Below are 24,375 nucleotides of genomic sequence, written 5' to 3'. Positions count from 1 at the left end.
TCGACTCTCCACATACAGGACATGCTTGTTTCTCCTCGTTCTCCTTCCAAAACAATACACAATCATTCTTGCATGCATGTATGGACTTGTACTCAAATCCTAATCTCTTTCTCAACTGTTTCGCTTCATAAAAGTTCTTAGGCAATGCAGACCCTTCGGGAAGCACCTAGTTAAATAAGTCCAATACCATGTTTATTGCTTTCGTCGACATCCCACACAATGATTTAATGTGAAGCAACCGCACAATAAACGACATTTTGCAATGTTTTGTACAACCTGGGTAAAGCTCGCGCTTTGCATCTTCCCACAGTGAAGGGAAATTTTCACAATCAGTCCTTGATCCACCAGTTGAGGCATTGTCGTTAACCTCATCCATAAACATCCCAGCTCCAATGTCACCCAACATCTCCTCCATCTCGTCATGCTCATAATCATCATCCATGTGCCGCAAATAATTGTGATGATCAACCAATACATCTGCTGACCCTTCATACGGCTCACCATGCAGTACCTATCGCGTATACCCCAGATCCATACCGTTCACAAATATATGACGCTCTACTTCATCCAATCCTATCGCACACAAATTTTTACACCCTCGACATGGACACTTAATGTAACCACGACTATCAGCAGAAGCCCGTGCAAAATCAATGAAAGTTCTTACTCCACATGCATAGGGTACGTAATCCTTTCCAAGTCTATCGTCCAGACGCATCCAATTTTTGTCCATTTCTAAAATATCTATATATTAATAACACGTACATTGGAAATTCACATGCATGTCATGCTCCAATTCTCATTACTTTTTTGATAAGGTAGTTGGTCCTATCCCATTCGAGATTATATTCTCCATATTGCACAAATCTCGTCACTCTACTAATTTCTACGTTAGTAGAAATTTCGGCAGCACCTCCCCATAATTCTCCAAGTACACATGTTCAAATATCGGGATTGTGACCTACGAACAGTATAGCCGAAGAACAATAGAAAAAGACACAGAAACTTCATATTAAACGTGAAAAGTAGCGAGTAACAAAAATGTGCAAAGATAATATAATCTCAAACTGTCCACACTGGACAATTCAGGAATCAGTGGACACATAAATGTACACTGATTCCCAAACGGGTCTAAGGGTATTTATGCAATGTCACACGCATTTAACAAAAAATCATACAACAATATCTCCATATTGTTAAACTAAAGAGGGATGGAAGATTATGTGACCCTACGTTTCATGTCTTGTACACAACGAGGGAGAATGATCTTGAAGAAATATTTAAATTTTGGTCTAATTACTTAACCGTCACAAACTGTCCGATCTCGACTCTCCTCTCAAGGCCGAAGAGACTATGACAGTCAAACAATTAGACCAAAATTTAGAGATTATAATTGTTATATAGAATTTTAAAGGTTATTATATAATTTTAATTATTATCATTCCACAATTATAATCTTAATTGTTATACTTAATTGAGTGAGTTATTTACTTATATAGACAATAAGTATATAATTTTTATATAAGAATCTATTTGATCCTTATTTCCTTTCTCTTTAGTTTATAATAAATAAGTATATTTACATATTCAAACTCTACTTATTTAGTAGTTTCAAGACTTTTTTATTGAAGATTATTTTAAAGGTTATATTATAATTTTAATTATTATCATTCTTAAAATATAATTTTAATTGTTATACTTAAATTGTAAAAGAAGTATAATATAATTTTAAATATTATAATTCTTAAAGAGTTAGTTTTATTTGTTATTACTTAATTTCAAATATTATTATAAATATTTAATTATCATTCTTAAATTTCAATGGTTATACAATAATTTTAATTATTATAATTCTTAAAGAGTTACTTTTATTTGTTATTACTTAATTTGAAATATTATTATCACAATTTTTCAAATCCATATCACAAAAACACATTGTATAAATATCATAAAATTCAAATAAAGACAAGAAATAAAAATTTTTTCTTACCAAACTCAACTCTCTCTAACTCTCTAACTCAACTCTCTCTCTCTCTCTGTGTTGCGCGCACGGGAGAAGAAAAAATAATCCGCTTCCTCCCGTGTGCGTACTGATTAAGTTCTAAAATTATTAGTTTAAACGTTTGTACGTTTAAGTTGTACGTCCGAACGTTATATGCTAAAATTATTAGTTTAAACGTTCGAACGTTTAAGTTGTACGTCCGAACGTTATATGCTAAAATTTCCCCCGCTCATAACGTTCGGACGTTTACAGTACACGTTCGAACGTACCCTTCTTATTTATAACATAAAATCTAGCGGGAAAGTTCCCGCATTTTCCTCATATATGTTCGAACGTATCACAATTTTTCGTTCGAACGTTTGTAAATTTACAGATAAACGTTCGAACGTACATTTCATCAAAGTGTTACCATATTTGAGCGGGAAATTTCCCGCACTAATTTAACTAACGTTCGAACATTAACATATTTGGTGTTCGGATGTACATAATTTTCTGGTGATTTTTATCAAATAACGTTCGAACGTATAGTCTAAACGTCCGAACGTCTGAATAATCACACAGATACCTTAATCGAGTGGGAAATTTCCTGCTCTTATTTTAACGTTCGAACGTTAACTTGAAACGTTCGAACGTTCGATTCCTACTATACTAACTTATAATATATTTGTAATAATGTAAACATATTCAAACATCATTCACAGATAATAATTTAAATATTTCAAGTCCATATCACAACATATTCATAATAACTCACAATATATTCACAAAATAACATGCCACATGTATTAACATATTTTTAAAGTTGAGTAAGCAATAAACATGTATTAACAAAGCCTAATGAAAATATATTTCTAATAAGAAACACAATATTTCAAATTCATATCACAACATATTTATAAAAACTCACAAACTATTTACAAACTATACAAATAATAATCACAATATTTCAAGAGTAAGCATAAAATCACAACAATATATTGATAAAGTTTAGAAATATACCTAGCACTCACAATATCCTCTTACAAATCAAAATCTTCCAACTTCCCAAAATAAGCAATCCTTAAAAAAAATACAACACTAACTTATTAGAAATATTCTATAACAAAAATACATTGTATAAATATCATAAAATTCAAATAAAGACAAGAAATAAAAATTTTTTCTTACCAAAACTCAACTCTCTCTAACTCTCTCTCACTCTAACACCCTCTCTCTCTCTCTCTCTGTCTGTTGCGCGCACGGGAGAAGAAGAAATGATCCGCTTCCTCCCGTGCGCGTACTGATTAATACCGTAAATTATTAGTTTAAACGTTCGAACGTTTAAGTTGTACGTCCGAACGTTATACGCTAAAATTTCCCCCGCTCATAACGTTCGGACGTTTACAGTACACGTTCGAACGTACCCTTCTTATTTATAACATAAAATCTAGCAGGAAAGTTCCCGCACTTTCCTCATATATGTTCGAATGTATCACAATTTTTCGTTCGAACGTTCGTAAATTTATAGATAAACGTTCGAACATTTAACTTAAACGTCCGAACATACATTTCATCAAAGTGTTACCATATTTGAGCGGGAAATTTCCCGCACTAATTTAACAAACGTTTGAACGTTAACATATTTAGTGTTTGGATGTACATAATTTTCTGGTGATTTTCAACAAATAACGTTCGAACGTATAGTCTAAACGTCCGAACGTCTGAATAATCACACAGATACCTTAATCGAGCGGGAAATTTCCCGCTCTTATTTTAACGTTCGAGCGTTAACTTGAAACGTTCGAACGTACGATTCCTACTATACTAACTTATAATATAATATATATACTACATTTTATATATCTATTTATAACTATATACTACATTGTATAGTATGATAGCATAATATTTTAAATGAGAACATAAATGTATATAATATATAAATTATACCATATATATAAATCAATAATATATATTAAATTGTTACTTATTAAATTCTTGATTATATACTAACTTATAATATAATATATATACTACATTTTATATATCTATTTATAACTATATACTACATTATATAGTATGATAGCATAATATTTTAAATGAGAACATAAATGTATATAATATATAAATTATACCATATATATAAATCAATAATATATATTAAATTGTTACTTATTAAATTCTTTATTATATACTAACTTATACTATAATATATATACTACATTTTATATATCTATTTATAACTATATACTACATTGTATAGTATGATAGCATAATATTTTAAATGAGAATATAAATGTATATAATATATAAATTATACCATATATATAAATCAATAATATATATTAAATTGTTACTTATTAAATTCTTTATTATATACTAACTTATACTATAATATATATACTACATTTTATATATCTATTTATAACTATATACTACTTATTAAATCATCAATAAACACCATAAGCTCATAAACTATTCACAAAATTCACAAACAATAATCACAATTATTTCAAGAGTAAGCATAAAATCATAACAACATGTATAAACATATTGCTAAACTTTAGAAATATAACAAGCACTCACAAAAAAACCAATAATCTAATTGTCAATAATATTATATAACATCCTAATATATAACATAAACATTTATAATATAATATTAAATTGAAAAACGTTCGAACGTAATAATAAGTACGTTCGAACGTTCTGTGTATATAAGGCCAAAACCGAACGTCGAAACGACATTTCCAATACGAATCGTCTACTCTGTTGCACGGCGCCATGCCTCCTTCACCGCCGCCGTCAACTCTGCCACAACCGTCACTAAAGCTAGACATTCATGTTTTATTCAAGTAACATGTATTTTATTGAGATTTGGATTGAGTTTTGTTTAAAACCGGATAAGTGGTTGCCGGATATTCGTTGTCATTTTCCGGCCACCACGCCTAGTCATTGGCCAAATAGTCACCGTAGAAATGTTTCTTGAAGTGTATACTTCTTTCCACGGTGACATTTCGGTATTTAGAACCGTGTAGAGAAATTTTTGAGATTTCAATAATGGCTGAGTCAACTTAGCCATTCTGCGTCGAAACGTTCGAATGTTTCACCAAGACGTTCGAATGTACGACATTTAAATTACAGAGCCGTTACGGCTTCCACGTTCGAACGTTTAATTATAACATCCGAATGTAATGATTTTCTACATTATTCATGCTTCGACGTTCGGACGTTCATATTTATGCTCACACGTAAAACAAATACGTTCGAACGTATTTGTTTTAACGTCCGAACGTACGTCAGCCAATATTTATTTACTGCTTATGTTTGAACGTACATTGTTACATTCGAACGTATTTGTTTTATGTTTGAATGTAAATATATTGACATTATTTTACGTGCGAACGTATAAATAAATATCCGAACGTTTTATCTTTAACGTTCGAACGTTAAAGATAAAACGTTCGAACGTTACGGCAGAGCATCTTAAAATTAATACAAAAAAATGCATTATTGTAAATAATTTTTTTTTTCCTTTTCTATTTTCAGGATATGGCTCTTCCACTGCATACTAGGAAACGAGGGAGGGAAGGAGCCACGTCGGACACTGCCCGTATCGGAGCTCGTACTGTTATGGTAGAGCGAGAGGTCTTAATTAATGAGTTCGACGAACTCTGTTGGCAGCAGACGAACCTGAGAGATGTTTTCCTCAATAGAGGCTGGGGAAATATCTGCACATTGAGGGGGAAGGTATACCCCTTAATGGTTCAAGAATTCTATATGGGGATTTGTGACATGCCTCAGGATGCATCCTCTCACACCGTGACTGTACGTGGTGTTTCCATTGAGGTATCAGCAGATGTCATCGGCGAGCACCTTGGGATTCGTCGAGGAGTGGAGACATTTGCCCACTTGACACCCTGTGAGGATGTAGGCACTTCTACATCATCTACTGGTCGGGGATGTGAGCCAGCATCAGCCAGAGATGCAGGCCAGTCAGAGGCTAAGGATACTGGCGTCGAGGCTCGGGATGATGACCGAAACGAGGATTTCTACATCCTCACCGGGAGGGATCGCATGCAGATCGAGCGGAAGAACGCCTTCAACCAGAACCATCTGCTGCATTTCTTCTGCATGTTGCACCTTATTGTTGCAACAAATGTCGATCCTGTGGCTCATAAAACCACATTTAGTCGGCTTTGGGCACAATTTTTTATACGAGTGGCACGTGGAGATCCTATAGATTTGCCATTGCACATCTTTCAGAGGATCCGTTACGAGGCGAGCATCGTCTTCACAGATAATCTCCCATATGGTGTCCTCATCAGCCGACTATTACTTGCACGGGGAGTGCCGACCCAGCCAGAGGAGCGGGTCAAAGATCAGATGAGCCCCCTCGACATGACCACGCATCGATGTAGCATTGGACAGGCGAGGGGACGTCAGCCACCCCCTGTAGAGGATCTAGTTCCTCCGACGCAGCCTGAGCCAGGTCATGCCGGGAGTAGTAGTCAGCATACGCCGAGTACATCTGCAGGAGATGTGCGGCCTGCTTGGGTTGATGCGGTCATCTCACAGCTGACTGCGCATATCGATCATAAGATCGATCGATCGCTTGAGGCTATATCGGCGTCTGTTGCCGAACTCACCCATCGTGTAACTATCCTCAACGACAAGGTTGATACCTTGACTGAGGAGGTACGGAGTTCGACTTTTGCGGATAACGTTATCATCTGACTGTTGTTTACTACATTCTATCAAATTTTGTATTTTATTTTTAATATTTGTAACGAAAAATATTATTGAATATTTCTATCGTTTTTTAATTTCAATTTTTAATCTTCTTTGATGTTATATTTTTCAACTTTAATACTAAATCACTGCATTTCAAATATATATAAATCAATAATATATATTTATATATTACAAAGTGTGTATATATAAATATATACAATTCAATTTTTTAGAGTTGTTCACAAATTATGCATAATAAAAATCACATAATTTTTAAATTAAAGTCATTTAATTTAAATTTACAATGAATGTTCGAATGTTATTACTTAACGTTCGAACATTAGTACAAACATTTTACGTTTGAACGTAAAATTAATAACATTCGAACGGTTGCGCCAAAACATTTTACGTTCAAACGTAAACAGACATAATGTTTGAACGTATATGTAACGTTCGAACGCATATTTCCCATACGTTGGAACGTAAAAAAATCTCATTCTATCTTTAGTGACGGTTTCCATAAACTGTCACAGAAAATGCCTTTTAGTGAGGGTCTAGGGACTGTCACAATTTCCTAACCGTCACTAAAAAGCAATTGTGTTGTAGTGCCCATATGCTATCCATAAAATATAAGAAACATATCAATCAACCCTCATTCAAAAGAAAACTAAAGGAAGTAATTGCACAATTAAAAAAGAAATGCAAGGCCTCAGAACGAAGGCAGTAGGTATTAATGCAATCATGAACTGTCATACGTTGTACAAATACCATTTGTTTCATCATTGGCTGCAATTTAATTAAACAACACTAATATTCAGTTTATGGCAAATCGATAATTGTACAGTTGAACCACCAACATAAATAAATCTAATAAAAAGATCAGCTTTTACTCTGCAACTACAAACTAACTTCATGCATTTGAAACCAAAACTAACAAAACCCAAAATTAGATATCTATTTATCAGTTTTCCCAGCAACCATACAGCAGGCCTCAGAGAGTTGGGTTTCCACCATTGCTGTCTCCTTTTTGTGATTATGCACAATGAATCATGTTTCAGTGTGCATGTCCCTCATGTACTCGGTCTTGTGATGAAATATATACTTCACCCAAACATTAAGAAAATATACTGCAGCCATCTCTTTAGCCTCGTTCTCTCAGCCATTCACCCAAACATTAAATCTGCTTAGATTGTTGGAGAATCGGAAGGAAACCATTCCCCAACAAATCAAAACCAGAATCGACATGAAATCAAAACCAGAATCAAGAAAGTCATAGAAATCGACACATCTCCAATAAACCATAATGCATATAGAAAGAAAAGAAAAACCCATGGACTATGTGTAATCAAAGTTTTGCAGCCTAATTTTATTTTTTTTTAATTATGAGAAGGATAAGGCAAGGCCATCTAGCCCATCCCTTTACTAATTTGGATTTGGAAAGCAACACGAAACTTCACTATTTTTTTGTGTTTTCTTGACAAACCAAGCAGGAGCAGTATTTCTAACAAAACGCATACAATCAAAACAAAACCCACAAATCAAAAGCACAAAATAAGAAGAAGGAACAAAGAGAAGGGCAAAAAATGAAAAAGAAATCAGAGAGAAGAGGGAGAGAAGAGCGAGGAAGAGGGACTTACGTTGGAGAGAACGAAGACGACGGCAACCGTTGGAGAAGGCGACCGCTGGAGAGAAAGGGACACTTGCGGGCTGGGGAAGAGCGACGTCTCAGCAAGAATGGGGCTAGAAGATTATGGCTTGCGGGTTGAAGAAGAAAAGGGAGATTATGGCTTGTGGATTGAAGAAGAAAAGGGCAAAGAAGAGAAGGGAGCTTCGGGGGAAAAAGGGCGAAGACAGAGTTTTGGGAGAAAAAAAATCAAGATAGATGAAATGAGGGTTTTGGGATGAAGAAGAATAAAATCGAGGGAAAGAAAGAGCGGGAGGCAGAAATGATAAAAAAAATAGCTTGGCCTGTGTACAGTTCCTCGCCAAGTATAGAGAGCTGCTAATATTTACTGTAGCAGAAATGTAAAATTTATGAAGTTTAGCTAGACCAACGCTGGAGTTTTTTCTCATATTTCTTTCTAATTTGAACTTGCATTGGCTAATGGCTAGGCCATTGCCAATGCTCTAATTAGGTGGTCACAAAACACAACCACTTGATAAGAATTTGTATTTATATAAGCAATTTTAATCCATAACATTTTGTAATAAGATGAGGGCATTATATAGTACTTAATAATTACCTAATAATTTCCAGGTTTTTGGTGCATTATAACAATTACACAATCTCTTCTGTCCTGCCGATAAAGACAAAAGTAGTAAGAAGAAGGAAAAAAAAATCATGAGAGAGATGTCCCATCAATATCAAAATTTGTTGTCTTGGTATATGCACATGATCTACATGCCAATCGTTAGAGGTGTAATCAGTCCGATTCAATCCGATTTTAAATATATTTTAAAATTTAAAATATATCTAAAATCGAATTTTTTAGAACCGAAATTGTACCGGTTACACCCCTAGACTGGTACTTCCAGTTTTACCAGTTTGGGTCTGATTTTTCCGATATATTATATATAGCATATATAATATACTATATATATATATTATAGTACATAGTAATATAGTGATAATATATTGTAGTATATTATAATATATAATATAGTGATATATTATATTATATCATAATATATAGTGATATTGCATTAGTATAACCACTAATACTATAGACTATAGTGATAATATATAGTTATTTATATAGGATTTTAAAATTTAATGATATTGTAATTGGTAATTTGGCATATAATACAAGATTATTTTATATATAATTATATATTTTAGATATAAAAATTATATATAATATAAAAAATCAAATAAAAATATTTTATATAATAAAAAAAATAAAATATGTTTATATATTTATATGAACCGGTGTAACACCCCGTATTTTAGTGTATTTTTATTGAATGATTATTTTTATTAATTCAAAAATTTATTCTTTTGTTTTAAAATTATCGGATATTTTAAATGGTTTATTTTATGATCTTTAAATTGTGAAAATTAATTTGCTATGTTTTCTTAATATTTATTATTGTGATGCATTTAAATTGTTCTTTATTTTAAATTAATTGATTGTTGGATTTAATTATTTTATCTTCATTTTATCATTACGTTTAAATTATTTTATTTAACTTATTGTTTTGAAATTATTTTTGTTGGTTCATTTTTGTGACCCAAGATGTGAGGATTGTAGCTCATTTCTTTCCCTTCACTTTTCTTTTTCCCCTTTTTCTTTTCTTTTTCTTTTCTTTCTCTCCATTTCTTTTTCTTCTTTCTCTCTTCCCCCGCGCGCGCGACCTGCTTTCTTCTCTCCCCCGTCCGTTTTCTCCTCCACCCACAGCGCCGTCGTGCGCCGCTCGTGTCCATCACTGCCCCTACCGTTCGCTTCCTCATTGGTCGGCGACCCCACCTCCCAAATTCCAGCTCCTCTCGTTCTGTCGTTCTTATCCACACACGATGCAAAGCCGCGGCATTCCTTACGCCGCCATCGCGCCACCTCCGGCCACCATTTCTTCACCACATCATCTTTGACCTCCTAGCAACCCAAAGCACCATCCTTAGCCCCGATCCGTCACCGGTGAAGTACATCCAACTCCATTTCCGTTTTTGACATTTTTGGCCTAAAACCGCCTCCTACGCCGCCACCCACGGCAAACCACCACCACCACTAGTTTCACCGACATCCCTAAGCTCTACCCTATCAATTTTGGATCTTGGTTTGTCTCCATTCAAAAGTGAGTTTTTGAGACCCACGACCACAGTGTATTTTACACTGTTACGTTGCTGTGTCGCCACCTTTTGCATCTCCGTGATCCTTCGGAAATCACTATATAGCGCTGTAAATATTTTTTCAAAGAATTTTCGTGATTTAAATATATTTTTGCACTAACTCATTTTATCTGTGAACTGGTTGGTTATACCGGACTGAGTCCGAGGAGTTCGAGGGTCAAATGAATTGTAGACGGAGTTGTTGTGTGTTTGGTTTGCATTGTTGGTTGTTGTTATGGCGTTGTTCATGTACATGGCATATTGCACGCATGATCATGTTTGTAAATAAAACTGAGTTTTCGTGTACATACATTCATGTTCATGTGTTTATTGAAAACTGTAACACCCCGTATTTCAGTGTATTTTTACTGAAGGATTATTTTTGATTGTTCAAAAATTTATCCTCTTATTTTAAAATTGGTTGGATTTTTAGTAAGTTTATTTCTATGATTTTAATTTGGTGAAAATTATTTTTATGTGCTTTCCAAATATTTATTTATTGTTATGCATTTAAATTGCTTTTAATATTTAAATTAATTACTGTGGGATTTAATTATTTCAATTTGACTTTACCATTACGTTTAAATTATTTTATTTAACTTGTGGTTTTAAAATCATCTCCGTTGGATCATTTTTGTGACCCAAGTTATGAGGATTGGACCTCATTTCTTTTCCCTCCATTTTTCTTTCCTTCTTTTTTCTTTTCTTTCTTTTCTTTTTCTTCTTTATTTTCTCCTTCCCGCGCAACTCCCTCTCCCTCCCTCTCTCTCCGTCCGTTCTTCCTCTCCCCCAGCCCGCCGCCGTCGCGCCGCCGTGCGCGACACCGCCCAGCCGACCAGCTCCCCCTCCCTCCGGCGACCTCACCTCCCAAATCTCAGCCCCTACCTCGCCGCCGGTAGCCCACACGCACCCCACGAAGCCGCGGGCCACCTTCACGCCAGTGCCGCCGTGAGCCGGCGGTGGCCTTCACCGCCCAGCCCGCTAGCTTCCCCAGCCGCCGGCGACCTCACCCCACCAACCTCACCTCCATCTGTGCCGCCGTTAACCACCAGTAGCCCTTCGAAGCCGCGGCATCTTTTCCGACGTTGCGCCGCCGTCGCACCGCCATTGGCCACCATCTTCCTACCACTTCATCCCCGACCTCTTGGAAACCCATTGGACCCAACCCCACCTCCGATCCGTCACCGGTGAAGCTCCACCAACTACATTTCCGATTTGGGCATTTTGGTCTTCTACCGCCCATTTCGCCGCCACCCACGGCAAACCACCGCCACCATTGGCTTCACCGACCTCTCTAGGCCCTACCCTACCATTTTTGGGTCTTCGTTTGTCCTCGTTGAAAAGTGGGTATCTGTGACGCACGGCCACAGTGTATTTTACACTGTGGTGTTGCTCAGAAATCACCACTTGCAACTTCGAGATCCTCCGGAAATTATTATATTGCACTGTAAGTATTTTCCTTAAAGAACTTTCGTGATTTAAATATATTTTTGCACTAACACATATTATCTGTGAATTGGTTTGTTTTGCCGGACTGAGTCCGAGGAGTTTCGGGGGTCGGATGGATTGTGGACGGAGTTGTGTGTTTGTTTGCATTGTGAATTGTGGTTGTTGGTTATGACTTGTTCACGTACATCGCATATTGCATGCATGATCATGTTTATAAAGAAAACTGGGTTTTCGCATGATTGCATACATGTTCATGTATTTATTGGAATTGAATTTTCATGTGAGTAAAAGGAAAAGAGACTGTAGGGATGGTGGTAAGCAGGGATGGTGGTTGTGTCCCGCCTGTGATTCCCGCCTACAGTGCTCTATTAAGTATTCATTGTGTGCAAAGGAACTGTAGGGATGGTGGTAAGCAGGGATGGTGGTAGAGTCCCGCCTGTGATTCCCTCCTACGGTGCACGCGATAGGGATGGTGGTAAGCAGGGATGGTGGTTGTGTCCCGCCTGTGATTCCCGCCTACGGTGCACGCGGTAGGGATGGTGGTAAGCAGGGACGGTGGTAGAGTCCCGCCTGCGATTCCCGCCTACAGTGTCCGATAAATGGATTGTTTGTGTGAATCATTTTATGGGAAAATGTTTTACGGATATTTTGGGCCAAAATGGGATTTTTGGCGTGTGTTGGAAATAATCATTTTTCTGGAAAAAAATGATATTTTATGGCTAAATGTATTTTGCTATATTGTTGGTTGCATTAATGTATTTTTATCCCGAGAGTTGTTTGGTTTATACTTACCTGTGGTACCATTTTATGGTATCGCAGATTTTGATGCAGATGATGATGACGAGCCTTAGCTTGGCTCCCTTGGAGGAGTGATCTGGGATTGCTCCTGTTTAGTGAGTTATGTTTTTATCAATTTATGTATTTACCTTTTGTATTATATTTGGGATGACTGTATATTTTTTAAAGATAAATTGTGTTGAATATTTGTATTTAAATTTCTGGTACTTAGTTGACTTATTTATATTATCCGCTGCGACTTTTATTGTGCACCTTTGCATGTTGCACACACACTTGAGCACATTTCGTTGGGATGCGTGACCGTGTTGTCACCATCCTGACGTCACGATTCCCTTGTCTTTTGTACGTGGGAGTCGGGGCGTCACAAAAACTGAGTTTTCATATGTTTATTTGAAAATTAGATTTTCATGTGAAATGATTCTGAGTGTGTTTGAAATGACTAAATGGACTGGTTTGAGAAAAAGGAAAAGAGACTGTAGGGATGGTGATGGAGTCCCACCTGCGATTCTCGCCTACGGTGCACGCGATAGGGATGGTGGTAAGCAGGAATGGTGGTTGTTTCTCACCTGTGATTCCCGCCGACGGTGCACGCGGTAGGGATGGTGGTATAGTCCCACCTGCAGTGTCTGATAAATGGTTGATTTTTGTGTGAATCATTTTCTGAAAAAATGACGAATTATATTTTTGGGCGAAATTGGGATTTTGGCGTGTGTTGGAAAATAATAATTTTTGAGAAAAATGAGGTTTTAGGATCGGTTTGTTTGGTTGTATTAATGCGTTTTATCCCAAGAGTTATTTGAATTATTACTTACCTGTGGTACCATTTTATGGTATCGCAGCTTTTGATGCAGATGTGAATGACGAGCCTTAAGCTTGGCTCCTTTGGAGGAGTGATATGGGATTGCTCTCGTGTGTGGAGACTCGTTTAATCAATTGTTTATGTGTAACAACCCGTAAATTAGTGCATTTTTAATGAAGCATTTTTATTTATTTATTCAAAATTTATTCTCTTATTTTATAATTATCGGATATTTTAAATGGGTTATTTTATGATCTTTAAATTGTGGAAATTAAATTGTTATGTTTTCCTAATATTTATTTATTGTTATACATTTAAATTGTTCTTCTTTAAAATTAATTGATTGTGGAATTTAATTATTTTATTTTCATTGTATCATTACGTTTAAATTATTTTAATTGATTTGCTGTTTTAAAATCATTTCCGTTGGATCATTTTCGTGACTCAAGATTTGAGGTCTGGACCTCATTTCTTTCACTCCATTTTCTCTTTCCTCTTTTTTTTTTTCTTTTCTTCTTTTCCTTTCTTTTTTTTCTTTTTCCCCTGCTTTCCCCCCCTCCCCGCGTGACCCAGCTCCCTCTCTCTCCCTCTCTCTCCCCGTGTCCATCACCTTCACCGAGACTGCCGCCGTCGCTCCGCCGTGCGCGACACCGCCCGGCCGACCAGCTCCCCCTCCCTCCGACAACCTCAACCCCCAAATCCTAGCCCCTACCTCACCGCCAGTAGCCCGCCGTCGCGCCACCTCCGGCCACCATTTCTTCACTACTTCATCCCCGACCTTCTAGCAACCCAATGGACCCAACCCCAGCTCCGATCTGTCACCGGAGAAGCCCCACCAAGCCCATTTCTGATTTGTGCATCTTTGGCCTAAAACCACCCCTTGCGCCGCCACCCACGGCAAACCACCACCACCATTGGCTTCACCGACCTCTCTAGGCCCTACCCTATCAATTTTCGGTCTTAGTTTATCCCAGTTGAAAAGTGGGTATTTGAGACCCACGGCCACAGTGTATTTTACACTGTGTTGTTGCTGAGTCGCTACCTTTTGCAACTCTGTGATCCTCCAGAAATCATATTATAGCGCTGTAAGTATTTTCCTTAAAGAACTTTCATGATTTAAATATATTTTTGCACTAACACATTTTATCTATGAATTGGTTTGTTTTGCCGGACTGAGTCCGAGGAGTTTCGGGGTTCGGATGGATTGTGGACGGAGTTGTTGTGTGTTTGTTTGCATTGTAAATTGTGGTTGTTGGTTGTTGGTTATGTCTTGTTCATGTACATCGCATATTGCACGCATGATCATGTTTGTAAAGAAAATTGGGTTTTCGCATGATTGCATACATGTTCATGTGTTTATTGAAAATAAGATTCTCATGTGAGTAAAAGGAAAAGAGACTATAGGGATGGTGGTAGGCAGAGATGGTGGTAGAGTTCTGCCTGCGATTCCCGCCTACGGTGCACGCGATAGGGATGGTGGTTGTGTCCCGCCTGCGATTCCTGCCTACGGTGCACGCGGTAGAGATGGTGGTAAGCAGGGACGGTGGTAGAGTTCAGCCTGCGATTCCTGCCTACAGTGTCTGATAAATGGGTTGTTTTGTGTGAATCATTTTCTGGGAAAATGACAAACTATATTTTTGGGCCAAAATGGGATTTTTGGTGTGTGTTGAAAATAATTATTTTCTGGAAAAAATGGTATTTTATGACTACATGTATTTTGTCATATTGTTGGTTGCATTAATGTATTTTTATCCCGAGAGTTGTTTGGTTTATACTTACCTGTGGTACCATTTTATGGTATCGCAGATTTTGATGCAGATGATGATGACGAGCCTTAGCTTGGCTCCGTTGGTGGAGTGATCTGAGATTGCTCCTGTTTAGCAAGTTATGTTTTTATCAATTTATATATTGCCTTTGTAATATATTTGGGATGACTGTATAACTCTTTAAAGATAAATTGTGTCGAATATTTGTATTTAAAATTCTGGTACTTAGTTGACTATTATAATATCTGCTGCGAATTTTTATTGTGCACATTTGCATGTTGCACACACACTTGAGCACATTTCGTTAGAATGCGTGACCGTAATGTCATCATCCCGACGTCACGATTCCCCTTGTTTTGTACGTGGGAGTCAAGGCGTCACAGGTGGTATCAGAGCAGTTCGGCTCTGGGTAAACCCACATGTCCCTTAGGTGAAGTACCATAAATTTTTATTTTTAAAGTTGTAAGTTAAATTATTTAATTTCAAGTATATTATTGTAATTGCTTTATTTATATTATTTTATTGTTACTTTGGTTGGTTATTTATTTTATTTTATGTTACTTTATTTTGTTTAACTATGTTATTTTATGGTAGGCCATTTTAGTTGTCTCTATTATTTTATTGTGTACTACTTCATTGTTTTCTTCATTTTGTCTTATGATATTTTATTGTTGATTTTATTCTATTTTATTTTATGTTGTATTGTCGTATTTTAATTTATTTTGCTACAGTTGTATTTTAATTTGCTTGATTTGAAGTGGGGTTAAAGGTTGTGCTATGGCAGGAAGATGGTACGACTGTGAATGCCATTGTTAGGCTTGAATATTTAGTGTAGTCGGCTTGAACTTTTATCGGCTTGGGTTGTTTTCATTATATCGCGGATTGAAGGGAACGACATGGTTTGGGTGAACTATTTGGAGTAGGAACTCAAGTTGCTGCTAAGGAGGGAAATAGTTTTAAATCGCTTAGGTTAATTGAGGTCGTAGCCTCCGTAAGAAAAAAATTATGTAGTGAGTTTATGGAGTAGGAGGTTGTAAGTTCAACGAATTTCAAGGTTAGATTTTTCAGAAGGTCATCTAAGGTTTGAGGTCCCTTAGTTTTTAGGAAACAAGTTTATTGGATTTAAGGTGGTAGGTTCAACAAGCAATTAAGGGATTACTTAGATTAGAAATTTTCGATCTTGTCGACCTTGATAAGTAATTTGGAAACATTTGGGGTTTTAGAATTTACAAGTTTTATAAGGTGAATGTTCTAGAATTAAGGTCATTGATCTTCAAGATTTCAGGAAATGATTTTTATCTAGTTAAGGTTTTAGAATTGCAGAGTTGAATGGCTGAATTAAAATGGGAATGATCAGAGTTGAATTACTAAATATGAGAATTTTTCAGTAGAGAACTTCTTTGGAGATGGAAGATAATGATCTAGTTTGGGTATTTTCTGAGGATTGAAGATGTTGATCTAGTTCAGATAATGATTGGTTTTAGCTCGAAGTTAGTGACAGGTTGAGGATTTAATCCGTATTAATTTTAAGGAATAATAGATGGTGCGGACGTAGGAAATGATTCTTGTTGATTTTGAGGATATAGGCCCGGATAATAGAAATGGTAGTGATGGATCGCTTGCACGTATGGAGGATTATTGGTTCTAGCTAAGTGTGCATAAGATCGATGCGTAGTAGTGGTAAGTGTGTATGCATTTCGGAGAGTACAGGGGTCGTTGTCTCATTTTTGGCTTGGAAGAAGTGTCTTAGGTAGGTGTTGAAGATGAATAAATACAATAGTATTAAATTCTAGAGATTTTGGCTTAGAGTTTTTGGTGAGTCAATCGGAGTGTGTAGTCGAAGTGGGTTACTCAATGGAATGAAGGTGGGCAATAATTATTGTGATTATCTACAGGAATTAATTGTGACTTGAGATTACCTAGGAATTTAAATTTTGAGGCTATACTTTCCTTTGGTGGATTGATGATTAACTTTGGGAGTAGGCATTAGGTTACTGAAGGTCGAATTCAATGGAGGTTTAGAAGTTGTAGCATAGGAGTTGATTGAGGTTAGCACTGATTATTGTATGGAGTTATTAATCATTGGAATTTATTCGATTTGTATTAAGGTTCTTGTAAAAATGGAGATTTTGGATAACATAGCCACCCTAAGAATACTAGACGTAAGATGCCATTGGAAGTCTAATGTGAGTATGATGGAATTGCCTATGGAAGTAGACTTGAGAGAGCATTACTTACGTTTTTGGGCGTTGGTGATAGCATGTTGTCTCAAGCGTGTTCTGGTTGTATCATGTATCCTGTTTTAGCGTGATGTTTGACTCTACAAATTTCGAGGACAAAATTTTATTTTAAGGGGGGAGGACGTAACACCCCGTAAATTAGTGCATTTTTAATGAAGCATTTTTATTTATTTATTCAAAATTTATTCTCTTCTTTTATAATTATCGGATATTTTAAATGGCTTATTTTATGATCTTTAAATTGTGGGAATTAAATTGTTATGTTTTCTTAATATTTATTTATTGTTATACATTTAAATTGTTCTTCTTTAAAATTAATTGATTGTGGAATTTAATTATTTTATTTTCATTGTATCATTACGTTTAAATTATTTTAATTGATTTGCTGTTTTAAAATCATTTCCGTTGGATCATTTTCGTGACTCAAGATGTGAGGACTGGACCTCATTTCTTTCACTCCAATTTCTCTTTCCTCTTTTTTTTTTTCTTTTCCTTTCTTTTTTTTCTTTTTCCCCTGCTTTCCCCCCTCCCCGCGCGACCCAGCTCCCTCTCTCTCCCCGTGTCCGTCACCTTCACCCAGTCCGCTGCCGTCACGCCGTCGTGTGCGACACCGCCCGGCCGACCAGCTCCCCCTCCCTCCGGCGACCTCAATCCCCAAATCCCAGCCCCTACCTCGTCGCCGGTAGCCCGCACGCACCCCACGAAGCCGCGCCATTCTTTGCTCCGTTGCGCCGCCGTCGCGCCACCTCCGGCCACCATTTCTTCACTACTTCATCCCCGACCTTCTAACAACCCAATGGACTCAACCCCAGCTCCAATCCGTCACCGGTGAAGCCCCACCAAGCCCATTTCCGATTTGTGCATCTTTGGCCTAAAACCACCCCTTGCTCTGCCACCCACGGCAAACCACCATCACCATTGGCTTCACCGACCTCTCTAGGCCCTACCCTATCAATTTTGGGTCTTAGTTTATCCCAGTTGAAAAGTGGGTATTTGAGACCCACGGCCACAGTGTATTTTACACTGTGTTGTTGCTGAGTCGCTACCTTTTGCAACTCCGTGATCCTCCAGAAATCATATTATAGCGCTGTAAATATTTTCCTTAAAGAACTTTCATGATTTAAATATATTTTTGCACTAACACATATTATCTGTGAATTGGTTTGTTTTGCCGGACTGAGTCCGAGGAGTTTTGGGGGTCGGATGGATTGTGGATGGAGTTGTTGTGTGTTTGTTTGCATTGTGAATTGTGGTTGTTGGTTGTTGGTTATGGCTTGTTCATGTACATCGCATATTGCACGCATGATCATGTTTGTAAAGAAAATTGGGTTTTTGCATGATTGCATACATGTTCATGTGTTTATTGAAAATTGGATTCTCATTTGAGTAAAAGGAAAAGAGACTGTAGGGATGGTGGTAAACAGGGATGGTGGTAGAGTTCCGCCTGCGATTCCCGCCTACGGTGCACGCGATAGGGATGGTGGTAAGCAGGAATGGTGGTTGTGTCCTGCCTGCGATTCCCGCCTACGGTGCACGCGGTAGGGATGGTGGTAAGCAGGGACGGTGGTAGAATCCCACCTGCGATTCCCGCCTACAGTGCTCTGTTAAGTATTCATTGTGTGTAAAGGAACGGTAGGGATGGTGGTATTTTATGACTAAATGCATTTTGTCATATTGTTGGTTGCATTAATGTATTTTTATCCCGAGAGTTGTTTGGTTTATACTTACCTGTGATACCATTTTATGGTATCGCAGATTTTGATGCAGATGATGATGACGAGCCTTAATTTGGCTCCGTTGGTGGAGTGATATGAGATTGCTCCTGTTTAGCATGTTATGTTTTTATCAATTTATATATTGCCTTTGTAATATATTTGGGATGACTGTATAACTCTTTAAAGATAAATTGTGTTGAATATTTGTATTTAAAATTCTGGTACTTAGTTGACTATTATAATATCCGCTACGAATTTTTATTGTGCACATTTGCATGTTGCACACACACTTGAGCACATTTTATTGTGATGCGTGACCGTATTGTCATCATCCCGACGTCACGATTCCCGTTCTTTTGTACGTGGGAGTCGGGGCGTCACATTATGTATATGCCTTTGTAATATATTTTGGGATGATTGTATAACTTTTAAAGGTAATTTATTTTGAATATTTGTATTTAAACTTCTTGTACTTAGATGACTTATTTATATTATCCACTGTGATTTTTATTGTGCACTTTTGCATGTTGCACACACTTGAGCACATTTCGTTGGGATGCATGACCCGTGTTGTCATTATCCTGACGTCACGATTCCCTTATTTCTGTACGTGGGAGTCGGGGCGTCACAACCGGTCTAGTCCAGTCCAGTGTTAGAAAAAGGAAAATCGAAACTGGACTGATTTCGACCAATTTTGAAAAAGATGGAACTAGTACCGGACCGAGACCGATTTAGAATGGGACCGAACTCACTGGTTGGTCCGGTTTACCGATTCACTGATTTTTTTTTCACCACTACTAATGGTTGTGGTAGAGCATTTGTGTTTCCTGCTGCAAACTGTTGAAAATAAAGCAAGTGCATGAGCATTTTTGGGAGAATTATCAATCATTTCGCTGATCGAAGAAACCAAAGGCACAATACGAGCAACAGAGGGAGAGTGCAGAAAAATAGAGGAATCAACCTAATTTCTCCATTAGATACTTAATTGTAGTTATTCTTTGTCAAGCACTTCTAGCTAAAATACAACGTTACTATGCTTGCTGCAAATAAAATTGTAGAGATTCTTTCCTAATCAGCCAGTGATCTAGGGTTCTAATCCAACTGTAAGATTGAACGAAACATAAAGAAAAATATTATTTGTAGTCATGATAAAGTGCCTAAGCACCGAACACTCTTTTTAAATAAATAAAAAAAAGTAAATATGAGACCTAGATGAAAAATTAATTTTTTAATAGTGGATCTTAATTTTTTTCAAAATGAGTGTGCACATGCTTGCACAACCTATGACTGTATCTAACATTAATTGCTCAAACATAAACTACAAGATTGAACAAAAGGGGAAGTTTCATAACATGATACTGCCTGGTTTGGCCACATGGGATAGCACAACCTTACCTTGGAGATTAAACATGGTATATGACATAATATGATACGATATGACATGATAAGATGAAGATGTACAGTTATGTTATGCCAAAACGGTTTTTGAATATGAAAAAATTGAAAAGTTGCTCTGATTTTTCTAATAACATGTTTCGAGATGTGCATATGAAAATGAAATGTTTTATTTCTGCATACCATTCTTTCTATAAAAAATGGCTCATGTTTACATACTAGTATTTGTTCTCTATTTACTGAGTTGTAGATAACTTATCCCTTATCTTCATATATTTTCATATGACATTGATTTCCCAGTTGGGGGTCTAGATTAGAAATTGGAGGTTGACTAGATATGGATAGAAGGTCGAGTCTCATTATTAGCAGAAGGGTATAACTTGAGTATTTGAAGTACTTTGAGTTGTTTGGACCATTGGGATTTAAATATGTATCATTTTATTTTGTCGAGATTATTGAAAAATTGTGGACCCTTTGGTTTATGCTATTTTGTAATGATGATTCATGGAGTTTGTATTATGGTTATTTGGAAATATGGTTATTTGGAAATATGGGATTGTGTGTTATTTATGAAATATTTGGAGTTTTAGGTGCTTGGAGAGACAAGTTTGTAAGTGAGAAGTAGTAATTCTCTGACCCTTCCGGGTATGGGGCGTTACAATTGGTATCAGAGCTAGGTAGTAATTCTCCGACCCTTCCAGTTTTACCAGTTTGGGTCCGATTTTTTCGATATATTGTATATAGCATATATAATATACTATATAGTACTATATAATATAATATATATATATATATATATATTATAGAACGTAGTATTATAGTGATAATATATTGTAGTATATTATAATATATAATATAGTGATATATTATATTATATCATAATATATAAGTGATATTGCATTAGTATAACTACTAATGCTATAGACTATAGTGATAATATATAGTTATTTATATAGGATTTTAAAATTTAATGATATTTTAATTAGTAATTTAGCAGAATTCATCCAATATTTTAAAATTTACTTGAAGAGGAATACATCTGTTTTTACTTTGTTTATTTTTTCTGGTATTCTTCTCCTGTCAACTAGAATTCATCCACTGGTGTATAAAATATTGGTTCCAATCAAAGACTCAAGCATATCCACAATATCTCTTAAGAAGGGCCAATGGCCTTTGGTTTCAAATCTTCTATTTTCAGTTTGTATTTTCTGCATGTTTCAATCGTCTTCTTGTTTTGTTGTTGTTGATTTGTATTCATTAATATTTTAACCACCATCTGCACTCTGTTGGATTTACAGGTGCTTCTACTTTCATTCTTACTGTCCTATGGTTTGTTTCTTTTGGCTTATGTCTAGTGGTTTATCATTCCTGTGGTTGGAGGATAAACATAAAAGGAAAAGGATCACACCGTTCACAAAGAATTAGTCTTGTACTAGGTTTGGGGGCAGTCAATTGGGGGTAGCACTAGCTTGGGGGAAACAAAATGGGTGCAGAGGGGAATAAAGCTGGGCACAGGCGTGGGAAGCAAATGAATAAAAAAAGGAAAAAAATGCCACAGTAGAGTGCACACGTCAAGTGGGACTCAAAACGGTGTCTAACAACGGTGGCCCTAGTATTACCCTTTATTTTTTTACACTAGATTAAGATCGTAGTTACTTACTACACTGCCACCAAAGTAATAAGCACGAGCCTTGTTGCTTTCTCTTTTCATGTACATGCACTACCTTTGTATACCTAATCAAAGTAGGCTTGCCTATATGAATTGAGAAAAATAACAAGGAAAAATTAATGAAACAAATGAATCGTTAGGAGTGGAGCAAACACATAGATGCACCACCAAACTAATCAAGAAAAAAAATGTTAGGAATGGAGCAAGACGACTGAACAAAAACAGGGGAAACTGATCTGAGATTCTGAACATATATGATTTATTTACAAAAAAATTGTTGTGTATTGGACAATGATTAACAACACCATTGTGAGGGGCCCTTCGGAGAGTGGCTCAAGCCCAAAAAGATCAAGCCGTGAAGGCCCCAAGCCCCTCAGGCGGAAACCCAAAGCAGGCCAAGAGCCCAGGAAGCGGTGTGCCGAGCCCACAACCCGCCTACCCATCCGAATAGGCCTTGGCACCAGACTCAGCTTGGTCAAGGAGCCCATCATAAGGCAACGATCTCCTGCGACCTTGGTGGGCTACCAAGCCTTGCAATAGGGTACGTAGCGGACAACTGCAACAGAGCACAGGCGGCTAGGCGTGTCTGGTCGAGGGTGCACTAGGTCAGAGACATGCCACATTCAATGCGTGTTAGGGAGCCCAACACGCAACGACGTGCTGCCAAAGGTAGGAGGGTGGTGGCAGGTCTGACCCGAGCATGTCCTGACACCCCACGATCTCCATTGGCAGTCAAGTCCAACCCAGGTATAAATACAACTATCCCTCCCAGGGAAAGGCTCTCTGAACTCTTCTACTATTCAACTCACTTAGCTTTCTTCATCACTCAAATATTCTCTACTGACTTTGGCATCAGAGTGACCCTAAACATCACTGGAGCTTATTCTTTCTCTTAGCTGCAGGTCCTGAGAGTTGGCTGATGTGGTACTGTTCGGGCTGTGAAACACGACATCAATAGTGACGCCATCTATGGGACATTTTCCATAAAAGCGTGTACTTGGCATGCCGGTAATGACACGGTCCCAAACTACACGAAGGGAGGAGAACCAGAATGGAGCAATGGAGGCAAGACTTGCATGAATGAATGAGATGATAAGGAAGCTGATGGAGGAAACTTGGACGCTCTGCCAGGAGAACGTAGCGCTCAGGAGGACCAACGAGGAGCTGGTAGGAGGAGGCGAACCTAGCGGCAACTAACATGTGGATTCGTGACGAGTCCCTGCGAACGCCACAGCAGAGGAGGAAAGGTGCAAGATGCACCTCGAGCTCCGAGAGCTTAGGGACAAATTTGTTGAAATGACTAAGCGGATCAGCATGCCGTCCAGCGTAGACTAGTTACTCATCTGCACCGACCTCTCGTACAACGCGGGGGCTATGGTGGTACCCCTCTTGCCCAAGTTAAAGGTTTCCCAGATGGAAGTGTATGATAGGTTCAAGGACCCACTGGAGCACCTAGAGACGTTCAAGACCCACATGAACTTGCACGGCTTCTCGGGAGAGATCCCCCACCGAGTCTTCCCACTAACACAGAAAGGAGCCGCCCGGGCCTAGTTCGGGTCTCTATGGCCTGGGATCGTAGAGAGCTTCAACAAGCTGGCTCGCCTCTTCATAACGCAGTTCATGGCGAGCTGGAAAAGGAGGCATCCGGCTACTTACCTCCTTACAGTGAAACAATGAGACGACGAAAGCCTGAAGTCATATCTCTCCCAATTCAATCGAGAATGCCTAAACATTGACGAAAAAGATGGGAAGATCACCATGGTAGCCCTTCTGGGGGAATCTAGCCTAGGAGTCCGTCTATGGCTGACATAGCGCGAAAGACCCCCACCACGATGAGGGAGACTATGGACCTGGCGAACGGACTCATCAAGGCTCTAACGGCACCGCGATGGTTTGAGATGGAGCAAGCAGATCGAAAGGCGATTGGACAAAGAGGATGTCACAGCCGCAAAGGGGGAAAAAGAAGAGCGCCAGATATGAAGAGAAAGGGAGAAGCATTAACC

General features: G+C 37.6%; 1 long non-coding RNA gene and 1 other non-coding gene across 2 annotated transcripts; both read right to left on the bottom strand.

Annotated features, from left to right (window-relative positions):
* Window positions 1-7,420: 7,420 nt before the first annotated feature.
* LOC121245159 lies at window positions 7,421-7,503 on the bottom strand. The gene has a single exon (XR_005936566.1). It is a non-coding gene; the product is annotated as a small nucleolar RNA U83 (small nucleolar RNA).
* A 3,803-nt stretch (window positions 7,504-11,306) lies between these two features.
* On the bottom strand, window positions 11,307-18,310 carry LOC121243867. The gene is made up of 3 exons (XR_005936313.1): window positions 18,266-18,310; window positions 14,274-14,299; window positions 11,307-11,400 (listed from the first exon to the last, which is right to left on the bottom strand). It is a non-coding gene; the product is annotated as an uncharacterized LOC121243867 (long non-coding RNA).
* Window positions 18,311-24,375: the final 6,065 nt, after the last annotated feature.

Source organism: Juglans microcarpa x Juglans regia, chromosome 8S (genome assembly GCF_004785595.1).
Source record: "Juglans microcarpa x Juglans regia isolate MS1-56 chromosome 8S, Jm3101_v1.0, whole genome shotgun sequence".
Lineage (NCBI taxonomy): Eukaryota > Viridiplantae > Streptophyta > Magnoliopsida > Fagales > Juglandaceae > Juglans > Juglans microcarpa x Juglans regia.
This window is presented reverse-complemented; position numbering and strand designations above follow the sequence as displayed.